Source organism: Arachis ipaensis, chromosome B7 (genome assembly GCF_059453495.1).
Source record: "Arachis ipaensis isolate K30076 ecotype BB chromosome B7, ASM5945349v1, whole genome shotgun sequence".
NCBI classification, from domain to species: Eukaryota; Viridiplantae; Streptophyta; class Magnoliopsida; order Fabales; family Fabaceae; genus Arachis; species Arachis ipaensis.
The window spans coordinates 34,459,826-34,474,481 of NC_142442.1; the positions used below are offsets into that span (position 1 = coordinate 34,459,826).

Consider the following 14,656-nt stretch of genomic DNA (forward strand, 5'->3'; position numbering starts at 1 on the left):
TCCAGCATTCTTCAAACCAAAAGGCATAACCACCCACTCGTATGTACCTAACGCCCCAGGACAACGAAAGGCAGTTTTAGCCACTTCATCTTCCGCAATGAAAATTTGGTTATATCCAGAATAACCGTCCATGAAACTAAGAATTTCGTTTCCCGCCGCAAAATCAATTGACATGTCTGCAATCGGCATAAAATATTCATCCTTTGGAGTGGCATTATTTAAATCTCGAAAATTGATACATACCCTCAATTTTTCATTTTTCTTCATCACTGGAACAATATTTGACACCCACTTCACATAACGAGCAGTTCGAATAAATTTTGCTTTGATCAAGCGTTCTATTTCTTCTTTAATTTTCACATTGATTTCAGGAGCAAAACGTCTTGGGGTTTGTTTCACAGGTCGAGCATTGGGTTTCAATGCTAATCGATGTTCTACTAATGAACGATCGAGACCAGGCATTTCAGGATAGTCCCATGCAAAACAATCCTTAAACTCATGTAACAAATCGAAAAGCTTAGTTCGAAAAGGATCAACAAGATCTTTACAAATATATGTAATTCGAACATCATCATGAGTCTCCAAATTAACTTCTTCTAAAGGTTCCTGAGACTCGAACTCCTTATAATAATCATCTTCAATTGAATATTTTTCAAACCCCAGAGGCTCCAAATCATAAATACAATCGAAAGTAAAATCGATGGATTTTTTAGGGATCAAAGAAACTTGATCTTTGATTAATTCATCACTACATTTATTTTCCACACAATGAGCCTCTGCTATTAAATTGGCAGTCCGACTCACATCATTAATTTCATTACAAGTAATAGAAAAATCATAACTACATTCGACTGGAGGTGTCGAATCAAACATACTACAACTAGTAGATTTACTAATCCTATCAGATTCAACTTTATCAGAAAAATCATCTTTATTTTCTAAAACTTGGAAATTATTTAAATAATTATGCAAAGTTACCAGGTAGTTGGATACTTCCTCAACCTGGTCCATAGTTCAATCTCCGAGGTCTTCAAAAATGACAATCCCAACCAGTCGGCTCGAAGCCTAAGTCTGGGTAGCGCAACTTCACCCACCGAAAGCCCTTCCGAAGTCAAATAACACCTTCACAATTGTAAGGATTTAGAGATCGATCAACATATAAAGGCTTCAATTTACGACTATATATCCTAAAATTGACATGCATTTGTTCGACGTAAAGACTCGAATCTGCTTTAACAATTTCAGGTTTGCCTTCTTGAGTCCACAGAAGCATGCTCTGATGCATTGTAGATGGTACAGAACCTACTCCATGGATCCAATCTCTCCCAAGCAAGGCATTATAGCTAGCCTTCGATGGCACTACCACAAACACAGAGTGTCTTTCTAAAGACCCCACCTTTACAGTCAAGGTAACCAACCCTCTCGCTGGCGTAGAATTCCCACTAAAATCAGTCACAGTAATGTTTGTAGGGACCAACTCGTCAACATGTTTCCCTACTTTTTCCAACATCCTTTCAGGTAGGAGACTAATTGCTGCCCCACCATCAATCAACACCTTGTTTATTTTAAACCCATTCGCAACAGCAACAATATGAAGGGGACGCAGATGAGACATTTGTCTCTCAGTAGGTCGAGGGAAGAATCCTGGCTCATCTTCTATGCGAATGAAAGAAAAAGCCTCTTCATCTTCTTGATCATAATCCTCATTTGGATTACTTTCACATTCTCCAAGGTACTCAGTGGGAATTATCGAAATCGTCCCTACCATGTCATCATCTCCTGCATCAAAATATTCCTCATCGACATCGACATCTTTATGTTTATCGATCCCAAAGGACTGAGCAACTGCTTTCCCTTTTTCCATCTTTGCTGGTGATGGAATTTCCTTGGGATAAGTCTCTCCATCAGAAGGGAAGACAATCTGGGAATGGACAGAGGGAGTTGCCCCCTTGCTTGCTTCCTTCCCTATCTCAATTTGAAGTTTCTTATTTTGATTGAAACTTCCTTTTCCACCTCTTCCTCGTGGGTATCCTCCGGCTCGCCCTCAATAGGAAGCATATTGATTTCGAGACGGTGCTCAATGTCCCCATTGAGGATTGCGTCGATATAGGTGATCACGCCTTTGGAACTCTTGGCAGTTCCTAATCTACTAAACACCTATAGCCTGAGATTGGCTCAAAGGTGCAGTCACATCATATTGAGGGATTTTTGAACCAGAACCCTCTACACATCGAATTGGCTGCCTCTGACGTGCTTGTTCCTCCCTGTGAGCCAATTCTTTTTTCATCCTTTCTTTTTCGAAGATTGTTGCTGCTTCAGCATCAAAAACAGCATTACACTGCGGATACAAAGATACGTCCCGGTCTTTAATCTTTTGCTACACCAAAAAATCTAGCAAGCCATGCCCTGTCCTAGGGTATACAGACCTTACCTGTGACTCAAAATTATCAAGAGCTACATCGAAATCATAAGACATGCCAACCATATTCACCTCTAAGTAGGGCTCGACATAACTGGCATCGACTTCAAAAGGATCTACATCGACCTTCATCTCTTTCTTTCCATCATCAAATTTCAAACAACCCTCCATGATTGATTCTTGAATCAAGTCCCTGAAACGGACACAACTGTTAGTCGAATGACTTGTTGCTTGATGAAATTTACAGTAAGATTTTCCTTTTAAATCTTTCACGGAAAGCAAAGTTCTACCCTCAGGCAAAACTAATTTTTTATCTTTAAGCAACACATCGAAAATCTTATCATATTTTGAGATATCAAAACTATATTTCTTTCCACTTTTAAGTTTTGAATCATTCAACTTTTCACTACCAGGAAGTTTTTTCAATAAAGAGCAGACATATGGAGGACCTTTCTTAAGTTCAGCCAAATCGACTTTTGTTTCAAAATCGAATTCCTCTTCTGAGGATTCCATAGTCACATAAGCAACCTTTTCTTTTCGAGTAAAAGATTTACTCTTCGATCTCTGGTCACTCCTGTATTTCTCTCTTTCTCTTTTCATAAGTTCGATTTGTCGAACCTTTTCAGCCAGATGGGCCAAATCGGGAATATGCACACTCAGCAACTTTCTACGCATATAAAATCCCAAGCCCGTAATTGCTATTTTCACTATCTCATTCTCAGGTAATGACACATAGCATCTACTTCTAGCATTTTTGAAACGTATTAAATAATCATCGATGGTCTCACCATATTCACGTTTCAAAGCCACTAAATCAGTAACTGCTACGTTCATTTTCCCTCGATAAAACTGAGCGTGAAAAGCAGTTTCTAACTGATTCCATGTTGTAATCGAATTTGGTCTAAGATTCGAAAATCAGGTAAATGCGTTCTTCGTCAATGACGAAGGAAAAAAATTTATTTTCAAGTTTTCATCATTAGTTAGGTTCCCAATCTCGACCAAATAACGAGCAACATGTTCAGTTGTCGATTCTCCAACTTCTCCTGCAAATTTTGTGGTTATTTTCGGATTTTTTACCCCTCTTGGCACTTCAGCCATTTGAACTACTTGGGGAAAAGCAGATACAAAATGTGGTTGATTCATAAAACCAACATTTAGTCCAACCCGATTTAAAACCTCCTCTACAATTTGAGTGACCTGATAACGATCACCACGCAATCCATATACAACATCATCAGCATTTTCACCTCGACGAACCATGCGAGGATTTTCTCGATTTGGAATACGATTTTCATTTTGAAAAATATTTTCCATCCCCTCATTATTCCCTCGAGCGTTATGCCTCTCACCTTCATCATAATCGACAATTCGAGCAATCCTATCGACTTGTCTAGCAAGACGCTCGAATCTCGATTCATGATCTGCCATCATGGGATTCAGAATTGTAGTCATTTGCTGAGTCAATAAATTAACCAAGTCATGATGACTTTCCTCCACTTGTTGTCGATATACTGCCATTGAATTCGCAGCATTCGAAGTGGAGCCCACATGATACTCACGTGAATATTCAGAGTGTTGTTGTGGGTTTTGCATGTTATTTATTCCATTTGCATTCCCAAAACGGATAGGCGGCATACATCCACCCATCGGTGGGCTATAACCAACAGGAAGACCATAAGGGGGCCATCCAGCAGTTAATGGAGGTTGATACGGTGGCGCAGGGCCACGTGGGCGAATATTGCGTCCAACATTTCCAATTTGAATAGTCGTGACGACTATGCTTTCAGTTCCAATTGCGCCTTCCGACCGTGAAGACACGTCGGCTTGTTGCATGGATACTGGTATGCTATCATTGGTGGACGAACCACCATTCACATTTGATAATTCATCAGCCATGTGAATGATTTTCCCACTTCGTAATCGCATACACTAACAATTACTGGAAAAAGACTTATTCGACACACTTCAATTTAATACTGTCCCACCAGGCGTGCCAATTTGTTTTGTCGATTTTTAGCAAATCGATGGTGGTTCGATATCTAGTGGTCAGGGAGCAAAACCTACTCCTCTGTGCGAGTACCAGTTTTCTAGAAGTGCATCAAAGCATCTTCGATTAGACAAGTTTTGACAATAAAAATAAAATAAATTTGTAAAATGTTAAATGAAATTTAGAAATCAAGGTTTTCGATAAGTAAAGGTATGGTAAATGAAAAGACTTGTACCAAAATAAAAAGAAAATAGTAAAAGCGCCTTCAATTAAATCAAAGAACTTTAAAGTAAGTCATAGAATGCTGAAAGATAAATTAAACAGCGAAAATAAGGAATGTAAATAACACTTAGTGAATATGATTAAATGAAATATGAAGTTCACAAATAGAATTGAAATAAAAAGAAAGAAGAAGGTAGAAGGAACCCTACAGAAAAAGGAAACTCGATCGCAAACTCAGGGATTCACTGGGATGTGAGAATGCTAGAGTATTTTTCTGAGTAAAAGTTCCAACCCCTATTCACTAAGAATTTCTAGTATTTATAGGCTAATCTTACATAACTGCCCATTAATTTACAATTAATTATAATTAAATATGGCATTTCAAATAGCACAGTCTCTCTTGGTAACCGTTCTCGCCACATGATTGTAGCTATTTTCCATGAATGCCACGTGTAATAAAAGTCATTAACTTCCCACTCTCACTACTAATCGATCAGTTCTTTCGAAGGCCTTATTCAACCCTTCGAATCAAATATTCTCTTCGATTTAGCTTATTCGATCGACAACACAATCGAAATCCACATCAGCACCGATTACCTCCAACTTCAATATCGCACGCACGCATCTTCCTGAAACACCATACTTAGCTTATTTCAATTCAACTTCCTGTTATCGAAAATATTTTTTCGATCAACAATGGGATACAATTAACTTTCAATTTTTATTTGACTACACTCTAAGACCCACTAAAAAAAATATTCCACTCTATTTATCCACCCTTATTCTAGTTTCACCTTTTACCTTTTCCTAATTTCACCACAACAGCCTCACTCCCTCTCCCTTATCATGCCGTCTCCTTCGTCGTCAACAAGGCACGTCAGCGCCATCGCTTACTCTGTTGCTGCCATGGAAGAGCCCTCGCGCCGTCTTTCATCTGTTGTGAGCACACCGTTCACCACAGCGACGTCATCAGCCGCGAACGACGCATGAAAGTCAGGCTTGGGCCGTATGCCTCCTCCCCTACATCACGCAGACTCCTCCTCTGTCACAACCTGCAACGCCGCGCCGCCTCGTCCATCTCCTCCATTGTACCACGTCTCATCCGTCTCTGTCGTCACGTCGCATTGTTGCATCTCCTCCTCCACCGCGCCGTGCCTCCTCCGTGTCGCCACCTCAAAGATTAGTGGATGTTTCTTTGTCGATTTACTGGATGTTTCTTCTTTATTTTAGGGTTCATAAACTTAGTAGACGGCTTCATATGAGATGTTCCTTTCTTTTCATGAATTGCTGGATGTTTCTTCTAAAGCATGATAGAGATATTTGTGTATACATTTAAAATAGTTTCTTCTTGTTACTGGGTTTGTATGAATAAGTGAATTTTTTTAGCAATTAGTAGATATTTCTTTTATAATTTGGGAGTTTTATCTATGATAGCCTTTGGATGTTTCTTTTTTTATTTATTGGATGTTTCTTTATTAACATATTGGATATTTCTTTTACGAGTTATGGATCTTTTGGTATGCTATTTAAGCTTTTTTTTTAATGAGAAAGTAGTGACTTGGTTGTTTTGTGAGTTTTGGATTTTTTGTTTCTTTTTTATAAAATTGGAGGTTTCTTTTATTGAAATTGGATATCTTTTAGGGATAGTGTTATATTTTATGTTTCTTTTACTGAGTCTTGCAAACTCATGGATTGGGGAACTCTTGAACTCTCTAGAAGATTTTCCACGTCCAGTACACCATATTAATCAAAGAAACAAACAAAAGGGTGTGAAGACACCATTCATAGCACCGAGCACAAAAACTATGATCCAGCAGGCAGAACGGTATGCCAAGGAGAAAGATTTCAAGAGGGAAAAGTCATGTAGAAAGAAGAACTAACCATATTTTGGATGTTTATCCCAGAGTTTTCAGATATTTTCTTTTAGAGATTTTGGATGTTTTCTTTCAGAATTTTTAGATGTTTTTTTCAGAGATTTTGGATGTTTTATCATCCTCGTCAATTTATGATTTTTTGGATATGTTTTTTAGAGTTCATTGGATGTTTTTTTTCAAGTTTATTGGATTTTTTTCAAAGATTTTGGATGTTTTTTGGATGACTTTCTTTTAGAGTTTTTGGAGGTTTTCTTTTAGAGTTTTTGGATGTTTTTTCATTCTCGTCTATTCATGATTTTTTTGGATGTGTTTTTTAGAGTTCATTAGATTTTTTTCTAAATTTTTCGATGTTTTTTGGATGAGTTTCTTATGAGTTGTACTTTGTGCTTACGATGTAACACTCTCACTATCAGAATGTCACGTTTTCGGCTGCGCCACTCTGATAGCGAGAATATTAAGACGAATTCCATATATTTAATGATAAATGAGCTTTTAACTCAAAACCATATCATTGTTTTTTTGAAAAACTGGAAATACTTTTTTATTTCAATCAAACATGCATATATAACCTAATTCAAATCAAAATCCTCATATATATACATATACATACAAAACTTCTTATACAAATAACTTACAAATATACATACATACATATAATTACAATTCACATCCCTCTTATAAATATAATAATAAATGCGAGGAAAAAATATAACTGTATAAACAATAATATAGAATACAATCCGATGCTTGAAATAAACTCCTTAAACTCTTCGTCCGTCCTAAAAAGGGAAATCTGTAAGGGGTGAGAACATCGTCCTCGCTGGTTCTCAGTGGAGGGTTTTTAAGAATTGTCTTAAGAGGATACGTATAAAGAAAACTGATTTCAATTGCAGTGATTATCATTCATCTTATGAATCTATTAGAACATCAATATATAAATAAATACGAAAATCCAAATGCGTATCTTGAATTTATAAAAGGTTCCATTTCTCGATAAACCACATAACATTCAACATATACCAAAGGATCAATCAATCCAAACTCACCAATCATGACCTTCGGCCCAAATATAATCAATCACGGCCTCCGGCCTAACATAAACACAACTTCGTCCTCCAGCCCAAAATATAAACAGTCACGGCCTCTGACGCAATGCATAATCAAAACACCATTCCAACCACCATAGCTTGAGCCAACAGTCACATTCACAAGTAATGAAGTTCAAACACAATCAAGAGCAATTACAGCAAGTATGACAATTAGTAGCTAAACAGAAATATTCACAGAAACAAACCAAATACAATATGCACACCCAAATAATGTCACATAGATGCAAATAATGCATGCCTGTCCTACTGGCCATGAGTTCACGTGTCGGTTAAATGTCCGAAACCGACACATTCGGTAGCTAACCCGGACATTGTCCTCTCTATTGTTTACTCACTATATAAATAGTATAGCCTCGCAAGGTGAGTGCCCTGTATACTTCGCAGAGTTAATACTCTATATATCTCGCAAGGTGAGTATCCTGCAGACCTCACAGACAGAGAGAACCTCACAGGGTTGAGTGCCCTGTACACCTCGTAGAAATGAGTTCTCTGTACACCTCGCAGGCAGAATAACCTGTATTTTTCGCAGAGTGAGTGCCTTGTACACCTCGTAGGTATAATAACCTGTATCTTTTTCAAAACTCATTACTCCATGAGCAAGATAAAACTATCGACCTTGCCATATCAATCCAAAACTTATTTCAATCCAACATAGTTAAACATAACCAAAATTAGAATTAATAATACAGAACTGAACTGAAGGAAATCCTCGACCTTCTATCCAACTTTCTGGTGCGACGAGCGAGGGAATCCTCAACCTCAAGCTTGTCCACCGCAACAAGAGCAAAAATTCTCAACCTCAACTTGTCTATCGCAGCAAGAGAGAGAATCCTCAATCTCAACTTACCCAGTTACTTCAATAGCAATATACGTTCAGTTCATCGCACGCCAAGAATCACTTTTTCTAAAATCATTTTTCTTTAAAACCAAAACCACTTTTTATTAATTAAACTCCACGGCAGCGTCTCAAGACTTTAGAAGGGAACGACAACCAATCTCGTTCTTTAAAATCAGTAAAATCCTTAAATCATAACTCCTTAATTTGAATCAATCAATAAACTCATTTTTGAGTAAATCAAATTCCCAAAACCGATTCCAAATTTCAGTCCCAAGTTTAAACTATTTCCAAAAGACTCAAAAATTATTTTGTTTCATCAATCAAATTCAATAGCTTCTAAAACTACAAAAAAATTAACTTCAAAACCATTTCTTTAATCAAACTTACGAAGTTTCCACGAAAGTCGCTTAATTAAACATAATCATTTTCATTCTTAAACAAATACTTTAAATCCGTTAAAACATCCTTAAAAACATAATCCTTTTCTTAATTAATTCAAATCAAATAAAATAATTCTTCAATTAACCCTTTAATTAAAAATAATCAAATGAAACTCGTTCTCAAGTTTACTAACTTCCCAAAAGACTAAAAAATTTTCTCTCTTTACCAATCAAAATTCAAATACTTTAAATTCACTAAAACTCCTCAAAATATGGTTCTTTAGTCAAACTCAAAATATAAGTCTTTAATCAAAATCAAAACAAAATAAGTTAATTCTTGATATTCACTTTCATGCAAGCTTATAAAAATTTCAGCAGCACCTCCCCTAAAACTTGGATTGTACCACCTTTCAAGGGTTCCATCCAAACATCTCTCAAACCCTTCTCAACCATTTTTAGTATCAAATCATTTCCAAATACCCAATCATTTCTAAAATCAAACCAAATTTCAATATTAAATCTCTTCTAAAACCAAACCAATTCCAATATTAAATATTTTCCAAAAATCAACTCATTTCTAAAATCAGACCAAATTCCAATATTAAATCTCTTCCAGTAAATTAAAAAAAATAATCCAATAACATCAATCAACTAATCATAATATTCATCTTTCTCAATCGATCAATAAATCAATCAAACAAATAATTCATTCATCCAAAACAACTTAGTTCAATCCATAAGACTCACATAATCACCAAAAATATATTTTTGCATTAGTATCGACTTATAACAATTCTTGAAAATAAAATGAGTTTAAAGAAAGTGCCCCTACCTCAATTGCAACTCAACTTCGTGACAAAACTCTTTTTCTTTCGACCCGCAGCAGCGGCAGCCACAACCACAGCTCCACATCGCTCCCGCGACAACAACCGCAACTCTAATCACGATATGCAACAATCAGAACTCGACCCTACGTTACCAAATCCTCAAAATCTTTAACCTAATATAATATAATACTTATATGCTAGCAACGAAGGTTTCAAGGTAAGAACAACTTACTGTACCGAGAAAGAATCCAATAACAGAGTAACTACAGCTCCAACGGCTGACTCCAGTAGCATTTCCTAGTGACCATGGCACTATTCTGGCAGCCAGAACAACGGCGAGGCTTCTTCATCCTCTGGCAGCAATACCTGCAGTAGCAACCTCCATGATCTCTCTCTTTCCCATTCAAACTCCTCTTCCCGACAACCCCAATGGCGGCAGCAGCGGCGCAGCAACTCAGAACGGCAAGCAGCAGCGGCGGAGGAAGCTCCGGCAGTGACGGCGACGTGGCTGGCTGCAGTTCTTGCTCTCTCCTCACGTGTGTCCTCTCTCCTCGCCCGTCCCCCCTCTCTTGGCGAACCTCCATTGATGGCGACGATGGAATGGCAGCGGTTACTAGTGTAAACCCTGCTAAATTAGTAAATAATTAGTTAAAAAATTAAATTTTAATAAGGAAGATTAGAAATGAAAATCTTATATTGAAATAAAATAGAATTCATTAAAACTAGAATTTTGACACTAATTTCGAAGAATTTGACCCAAGATTGGACTGGACAGGACAAACTGGTCAAACCGGATCTAAACTGGGCCCGTGGGCCCAACCGGACCCATAACTTAAATGAGCTTCAGCTCATTACTTTCCCTTTCATTCCCCATTTCCGTTCCAGCATCCATGGGAGAAGGAAGGTGAAGAACACAACCCTAACCCTCACTCATATATTCAATCCACCATAACTTCTTCATCCGAGCTCCGATCGCCGCACCATTTGCGGCTACGCATCCAGCGCGTCGAGCTCTACGATTCTATTGGATCATTTTTATAGGTAAGTCTCACCTCTCATCTCAGCCTCTCAGTCTCTTAAAATTTCGAAATTTTGGGGCTTTAGTTATTGAAATTCGATGTCTTGATGTTTAGGCTCAAATTGACTCGAGGAACTTGTGGGCCTTGGCTCAATTAAGACATATATAAGGTGAAGACTCTCAAAATTCTGCAAATTCTAGTTTATATGAGTTTGGATATTGAATTTGAATGTGATATATGTGAATTAGGCTTGTATATGTGTATGTTGAAGTTGATTGAGTACTTTGGAGGCTTGGTGGAGTTTAAGAGGCCTTGCCTTGGAGATTTTGAGCTTTGAGGGTTGTTTTTGGTGCCTTGGTGGTGTCTCGGGTTATATGCAGAAATCGGCTAAGGTATGGTTTAGGTTTCTCATGTTTAACATATAATGTTCTGAGAAAACTTTGGCTAGAGAACTATAGGATAAGTTGAAATGGTTGAATATATTGAATGATTAGTCTCTATGATGTTGATTGATAATTTGAGTTAAGCATGTGTTGATGAATATGGTCATGGTGGGTATATGATGTTTTCTTGGTGTTTGGATATAGTTGAGAAGTTGATAATATGGGTTATATGTGTATGTGTGTGTGCGTGTGTGTGTGTTAGTATAATGACGATGTTAATGTTGATGGAAGTGGGAACTTAGGATGTGATTTGGTAAAAAATGAAGTTTGAAGAGTTTGTGATTTGATGAATGGGTAGTGGACTTGTATTGAAATGCTATATATGTATTGGTGCTGATTATTTAGACAAGAAGTGGGTATGGTGCTTGGTGTTAATGGAATTGAGGTTTGAGTTTGTAAAAAATTAGTTTTTGAACGAAATTTGTCGAGCAATAACTTGGCTTCTGGACCCCCAAATGGTTTCAAAGTTGTTTTGTATGAAAATTGGGTCTGTGAAGTTTATGTCATTCGAAGAACGGATGAAAAAGTTATGCGCGTCGAAAGTTTGGGGTTTAAAAAGGGCAATTCTGTAGATTTCAGACTTGTTAAAATTTTTGGAAAAACGTATGCCCACGCGTACGCATGGCCCATGTGTACGCATGACATGAGACTTTTGCGTATGCGTAACCCTCATTCGCAGATGGTAGATTCTGTCTCTTGTGCATGCGTGTGCGAACGAGCCTATACATACGCGTACTGGGCTAAGTTTGCACGCCCACGCGTACGCGTGGCTTGGGGTTTATGCGTACACAAGATCCTCATGTGCGACCATCCGCTACTGCCTGGCACATGTGCGTACGCGTGGCCCCTGTTTCCTGCAAAACTGGATTTTGTGTTTTTAAATCAAATTTCAGACTTCTAAACCTCTATTCTCATCCTTTTAGTTATAAAATATAATACTAAGCCTAGTAACTTTGAAGCTAGGAAATTGAGATAACTTGGGGATGAAGAAAAGGGGTAAACATGATGAATTATAAGAGAATGATGTGAAGGTTAAAAGAAGTTATGATGCCATGGCTATGATGAATGATTATATAATGAATATGAATGGTTATGAATATTATGCGGCTTATGAATTTAATGATATCTGAGATACGAGTTTCCTTGGGTAACAGAACCGTGGCTTGCCACCACGTGTTCCAGGTTGAAACTCGATACTCTGTTAACCCTACGTTGTAAGGGTGACCGGGCACGTATAAATTTCCGGGAATAGATATCCCCCATTGAGTAAGTTATATATAAATGAATGAATGTATGAATTATGAATGAAATGAGAAAATCTATGCATAGACTCATGGGGATACATGACGAGGGACAGTCTAAGGGTTTCAGACTTGTCGGATTGGCTGGATAACCGACAGTTGAGCCTCATCACCCATAAGACAGGCATACATCATATGCATTCTATTTGTTTTGTCTGCTATGCATTACATGGGATTGCCTAACTGAATATATATATATATATATATATATAGCTAATTGTTATGTTTGCTACCTGCACTACCTGTTTTCTACTTGTACTTGAAATTGTTTGGTTGTCTGTCTCTACTAAATCATTGGTGATGGATGAGCGGAGGAAAGGTGGGCCGGTTTGGTGATAAAATTAGGTTAAGTAAGTAAGTTTAGAATTCTCTAGAACACTTACCCTTTTTTGGCTTCTGTTTAGAATTTAAGTTTTATAACTGAGTGTTGGTATTCTAGGATTGCCTCTTGCATTTCCAGGACCTTATATATTATGTGCGTGACACCCTTACCATGCTGAGAACCTCCGGTTCTCACCCCATATTGTGCTGTTGTTTTTAGATGCAGGTCGAGAGGCACCTCGCTAGGCGTCTGGATTCCTGAAGTGGAGCGGTTTCTGGGTTCTTTTGTTATGTAGCTTATGTATATATATACTTAGCTTTCTCTCCAAGAAATTTGTTTATTTTGTCCCCCTTAGAGATTTAAGGAGAGTATAAGGTTCTATCTTATCTTTTGGGTATTTTGGGGATATGTGTATATGTATGTAAATATTCTCCGGCCAGCCTTGGCTTTACAGGCTGAGTTAGTAGCTAGTTATTCTGTATCCTTGGCTCTTTATTCTCTCTTTTGTTTAGTTACACCTATGATATTTAGGTTTCTTAGCACGCAAGTAATCTCGTCTCCTGAGCGTTGCGCTTTTTATTTTGCGAATTTGTTTTACCTGTTTTTTAAGGCTCCTCGTATATTACTCTCTTTCAGATACTATTGTGTATATACTTTATTTTAGAAGTCATAATACCACACCACCTCTGTTTTACGGCTTAAGCATAAAACTTTGTGTGGTAGGGTGTTACAACTAGAGCGACAGCGGCGACAGGACGCAGCTCCTCCAGCTCGCGTCTTCTCCCTCCTCTCGGCAACAACAACGTGGCTCGTGGTTCCATGGACGGTGGCAACGAGGCACGAGCTCTCTTTCTCTGGTTTGGCGCTGACTTGGTAGTGGTGGAGCTTCGACGGCGAGGTGTGGCAGCGGCAGCTCCTTCCTCCAGCTTCACGATGATGCGACGGCAGCCAAAGGCCTACTGGTGATGCGCCTCCCTCTCTTCCTCTCTTCTTTCTATGTGTGTGTAAGATTGTGTGTGAGTATGTGGTGAGCTGAGAGAGTCAAGAAGGGGGGATTGGGGTTGACGGCTAGGTTTTTGTGGGAAAAGGGTGAGTGTGTGTTGTGTTAGAATTAGGGTTAAGGTTTTGGGTAGTATAGTTATTTTTAATAAAAATAGAGGTAATAGAGTAATTGAAAATCAATATAATCAAACAATAATTATATATAAAAATACCATTTATTCATCAACTTGAAAATTATTTTTTAAATAAGTATTCCAATTTAAAATATAAGATAATATACTTAATTTTCTTTATTCATAAAAATGAAACTATTAAATTCCAAAATCTCAATTATTTAAATCAATTCATATAAAATTTTTATTATTTTATAATTACTAAACTTTATAATTTAAATATTAAAATTATCCAATAATTATAAAATTAGATAAAATTCTAATTTAATTATCAAAACTTGATTTAATTAGCTTTTACAAAATAATTTCTGAAATCAAAGTCTTTAATGAATAAATAAATTAAATTTAACTCATGATAAGATTTTTCAAAAATTTTAGGTTTTACATATGATGTACAGCTGAGGGTTGATGTACTGAGTTCAGATTATCAAAATTATTCATGATGTTCAGTTGGGTTTAAGATTAAGTGTTTCTTGCTCTTGAAAATTTGTAGATTCTTATTTTAAATATTTAGTGTGTAAAATTTCATTTATCATTAAAGGACAAGTGCGTTATACATGCTATGATGCCACCAATAATTTGAATTTTTCACATGGAGTTTCAATTTTTTTTTTGTATTCTCGGATGTTCTTATAATTTATAAAGCATTGTTAACGAAAGAATGTGTGTATTCCTAATGGAAAAAATATAAAAGACTAATGATAATGAGAATAACATGTTACTTACTTTGGAAGTGTTAT

At 37.1% G+C, this 14,656-nt stretch overlaps 1 long non-coding RNA gene across 1 annotated transcript; it reads right to left on the reverse strand.

The window, feature by feature from the left end:
• Positions 1-7,068: 7,068 nt before the first annotated feature.
• LOC148550807 (uncharacterized) lies at positions 7,069-13,860 on the reverse strand. The gene is made up of 3 exons (XR_015892329.1): positions 13,473-13,860; positions 9,889-10,269; positions 7,069-9,792 (listed from the first exon to the last, which is right to left on the reverse strand). It is a non-coding gene; the product is annotated as an uncharacterized LOC148550807 (long non-coding RNA).
• Between the last annotated feature and the right edge of the window lie 796 nt (positions 13,861-14,656).